This window comes from Gymnoscopelus microlampas, assembly GCF_963454915.1.
Source record: "Gymnoscopelus microlampas genome assembly, chromosome: 16".
NCBI classification, from domain to species: Eukaryota; Metazoa; Chordata; class Actinopteri; order Myctophiformes; family Myctophidae; genus Gymnoscopelus; species Gymnoscopelus microlampas.
In genome coordinates, this window is record NC_139953.1 from 37,281,468 (window position 1) to 37,286,467 (window position 5,000).

The 5,000-nt window shown below is 41.6% G+C and overlaps 1 protein-coding gene across 1 annotated transcript in view; it reads right to left on the reverse strand.

The window, feature by feature from the left end:
* The window catches only part of epha7 (eph receptor A7), a 123,618-nt gene that overhangs the window by 85,056 nt on the left and 33,562 nt on the right, over window positions 1-5,000 (reverse strand).

Genomic DNA, 5,000 nt, shown 5'->3' on the forward strand with positions numbered 1-5,000 from the left:
GTGTGTGTGTGTGTTACTATACTTGCGAGGACCAAACGTTCTCACAAGTATAGGAATAGACATTGTGAGGACCATTTTTAGAGATATGTTTACAATTAGAAAAAGATTCAGGTTGGGATTAGGATTAGACATTTAGAGGTTAGGTTTAGGGGGTTGGGCTTGTACATTTTTCCCTATTTTATACTTAGTTGTGTGGCGATGTCAAACACCGGAAAATAGCCGATCTACAAGTTCACAACAACAAGTTGTGAGCTTGTAGATCTGCTATTTTTCGGCTTTAGACTTGCGGTTAAAAATGCCCCAAAGAAATCATGAATCAATCATAAAATCGACTCCCTAAAATGTCGATGTCCTCACAAGTATAGTAATACAAACGTGTGTGTGTGTGTGTGTGTGTGTGTGTGTGTTTGTGTGTGTGTGTGTGTGTGTGTGTGTGTGTGTGTGTGTGTGTGTGTGTGTGTGTCCATGCTCATGCGTGCGTGTGTACACACACACACGTGTGCATTGAGAGGATCTGTATTCGTTCCAACGTACGCATTCCAATTCCCCCGCCTTACAGTAGCTTTGTCCCCACCCAGCCAGATTTAAACACTGACACTCAATTACGAAAATAAATGAATAAAGAAATAAAATAAAAGACTACTACTAGGGAGAGAAGTAGTCCAGGTATGCAGAGAGTAAGATAAAAACTCAGGCGGTGCCAAGGTCAGTGCGATAAAATAAAACAATGTGGTGGAACACGGAATCTCATGGGGAGCGTGCGTTCATTCCTCTCTCATAGTTCATGCAACACTGTGCTTTTTTTATTTTTTTATGTCAGGGCAAGTCGAGGAGCTTCATCTTCTATGAGTCACCGTGAAAAACAGTGCCGCGGTGCAAAACTTCCAAAAAATCCCCTTCTGGCAGTCATCACCAAATGCTGTAAATACTGTATCCCTGCATGTACCCTTTTCTTTTTCTTTTTTTACATTGCATTCACATGTTAGAAGTTTTGTGTTTACCATCTCAGCCAATTTACAATCTCTATGCGAGTGGTTCTCAAACTTTTTCATGTCAAGGACCCCAAAATTGACACTTATTAGCCCGCGGACCCCCATTTGAAAAGATATGCCAGGGACCCCCATAAGAGAAGATTTTTTACGGCTCTGGCAGTGATTCTCAACAATTTTAATTTGAAGGACCCCCAGTTTGACATGCATTAGGCTACGGACGCCCCATTTAATGGCATTTCTATCTCTGGGACCCCAATTCATATTGTAAAATCAATGTTAATTTAACTCTGAGAGTGTACAAATGGAACCAAATGGACCCGTTAGGGTCCATTTGGTTCCATTTGTACACTCTCAGAGTTACAGACCCATAAGGGTCCATTTGGTTCCTATAAATCATTTAGCTGGGGACCCCCTGGTATCCCCTCAAGTACCCCTGGGGGTCCCCGGACCCCACTTTGAGAACCAATGCTCTATGCACAGCAGCCATTATTGTGAAGAAATTCACAGGTGTTGCCAATGACACTAATGAAGGCTCTGTTCCATTCTGGTAAAACAGAGTTAGGGTGCTGATGTTGTGCACGTTGGCTCACTGGAAACACTCTGCTACACCAGTGGGGTCTAAAATTGGGGTTCAGGGACCCTCATGGTTCCTTGAGGGGGTTTCCAAATGGCCTCTTACGAGCGTGTAACTCTGAGAGTGTACAAATGGAACCAAATGGACCCTTACGTGTCCATGTGGTTCCATTTGTACACTCTTTTGAGATTTGAGTTTAAAAAATATATTCAAAGATTTGCACAAATCTTCACTATTTTTCAAAAATAGCAGATCTACAACTACAAGCTCATAGTGCCGCACGTAGTGACGCGCTATGAGCTTGTATATCAGCTATTTTTGAATGGCCAAAGTATAAAACCCCACTTTGAGAACCAATGTGCTATATACATACAGTAGCTAAAATCTAAAATGACATAGCCTAGATGCTGTCCTGGTTTTAACAGGTTAATGGATGCCCTTATTCTGAGAGACTTATAAGTAGGAGATCAGAAGGACTGATCTATAACTGTAACGCAGCCTACAGTTCCCAAGTTGCAGCAACATTTTGAAACGGGGCAAGCCGCAGTAAAGTTCTTAGTTCTCGCACCAAATGCAGCCGATCTATAAGCTCACAACACATCGCAGCTAGAAGGAGTTGCATTTTATTTATATAGTGATAGCAGTCGTTGAATCGTCCATACCGAGTGCAGTCGGAGGATACTTTGAGACATTTAATTAAGCATACAATCTGTGGGCCATTATTGAAATGATTGAGATGTCGTTGCATTGTTAAATGAGTCTTGACTAGGGGATGTTGTTAACTAGTTGTACGAGCTCTTGTTTTATTGTTTTATTGTATCTTGTTTATTCGATACACTTATTTGTTTTAGCTCTTGCTCATTTGATTTTCCTATTTGTCTCATCTGGTTAAGAAAGTATGTAGCTGATATATTGCTGCATTTTTACCTTGGCACTAGCAATAGCAACTATACACTCTTAGTTGCTTGTTTTAGAAGAGAATGCACTTAAAGGACGACTTCACCTCTTTTCAACCTATCTTCATATAATTGGTCCTCACTAATACTCATGATAAAATGGTACCATTTTTTTCTACTCGGTCTGTGTCTCAGAGGAGAGCTGTGGACAGTTCAGAGTCCCGTCTACCAGTGACATCATCAATGGCAAATCCAAGCTAACAGAAACTGCAGGCTTTCTATTCCTGGAAAGTTGCAATGCAATAAAAGAAGACATTGTTCTCGTGTTAATAAAAATCAAAATAAAAAATGTGAAATCTTGTTGGAAAAAAAAATCATGCCTAACGATGATGTCACTGGTAGACGGGTTTCTGGACTGTCCACAGCCCTCCTATGAGACACAGACCGAGTAGAAAAATGTTTTACCATTTTATCATGAGTATTAGTGAGGACCAATTATATGAAGATAGGTTGAAAAGCGGTGAAGTCGTCCTTTAAGACTTCTGGTGATTAGTATTTTTCTTCCCTACCTATGTTGAATGCACTTATTGTAAGTTGCTTTGGATAAAAGCGTCTGCTAAATGACTGTAATGTAATGTAATGTAATGGATTAGCTGTCTGTCTGTCACGCACACGCACACGTGCACGCACACGCACAGCGCGCACGCACACGCACACATTCTCATTCTCTCTCAATCCTCCCGAAAATGTACATATCTCTCCCACCAGGAGTTTACTGGCTTTTCTTCTCAATACATCATACAGAAAAGACACTTAAACTTAACGTCTTTGTAAAAAAAAAAAAAAAAAAAAAAAGTACTGATATATAAAAATAAAAAGAGAAAGAGAGTCTGACTCACCAGCAAATTTATGAACAAGCTTAAAACCCCCCCGTTATTGCCTCTGCAATAGCTGCCATAGAGAATAATACTTGACGTGCAATAACCCACCAATTCCAATAGTTCCCAGAACTGTAGTCGTGGAACACAGACCCATTTCCCCTGGAAACGTTCATGTAATGGCTATAGAGATTAGCTCATCTCATAAAACAATGAATAACAAATGGCTCCTTTTATCATTCGGATTCCAGGCTTTTTGGTTCTTCTTTATGGTGCCCAGATGTTGATAGAAATAAATTGAGCGCGTGCTTTATTCCTCCCTGAACGCAGTAAAGATTATGACTTGTATTCTTTCATTTATGGACTGGTTTTTAAAACATCTTCACTTCCTTCACGAGGAGACTAAACATGTCCTATATATTTCTCACATGAAACGCGCTTTTGAGTCTCGGGGAAAGGGGGGCGCCTCTCGTCTCGTTAAATTTGTCACGTTAACTTACAAATGGATGATGAATATGCATAAAGCAACAAAAAAAAGACTTGAGGCAGATATTCAGCACTCATTAATACATCACGCTTGTGTTTTCGTTGGCCTCGACCTGCCTATTAAAACGAAATGGAACGACAGATCCATCCATGTATTCATGCTTAGTGCGTGTGTGTGTGCGTGTGTGTGTGTGTGTGTGTGTGTGTGTGTGTGTGTGTGTGTGTGTGTGTGTGTGTGTGTGTGTGTGTGTGTGTGTGTGTGTGTGTGTGTGTGTGTGTGTAGGGCTGTGGGTGGGGGGGGGGTAACTTAGAGCAGTGGCTCTCAACCTTTTCAGGCCGCGACCCCCCAAAAGAATCATATTTGAACCGCGGACCCCCCCAGCCTGACAAGCACTTTGTAGAATTGTAGGAGTTGAGGCATTACTTTTAGTTTGACTCAGTTCCACAGATAAATATTGTGAAAATAGCCGATCTACAAGCTTGTAGATCGGCTATTTTCATGTTTAATTAATTAGTTATTTTTATTTAAGCCAGTTTTTATACTGTACAGTATATTACTTTTATTTTATTACATTTTTTAGGTATTAAAGAGGTCTAAAAAGTCGTTGGTGACGCTGGTGACCCCTCCAAAATCATGTGGGGACCCCCCCTGGGTGTCCCGACCCACAGGTTGAGAACCACTATCTTTAGTCGAGATTGCTGTGACACGGGAGGATGGAGAAAAAAAACACCTGTGGCAGGTGAAGTGGAGGCAAGTGAGAATTAGCCGCGCAACACTTCAACCTCGGCCTTGGACCCGGCGACACGCTCCAGCCACTCTCTCTTGTGCCAACGCGGTGAGTCTGGAGACGCTGTGCATGTGCACGTAATGCGCGCGTGCATGCAAGTGCGCTCAGAAAAGCATGTGTGTGCACACACACACACACACACAGGTTTGTATTACTATACTTGTGAGGACATCAACGCTTTAGGACAGCCATTTTATGTCATTTAAAAAATAGATATTTTTTTTAACCGTAAGCCTAAAGCCGAAAAACAGCAGATCTACAAGCCCACAACGCGTCGCGCTGCGACGCGTTGTGGGCTTATAGATCGGCTGTTTTTCGGCGCATGACACTGGCGCACAACTACGTATAAATCATGTTTAACTCTTGATTCCAATCCCTAAACCTAA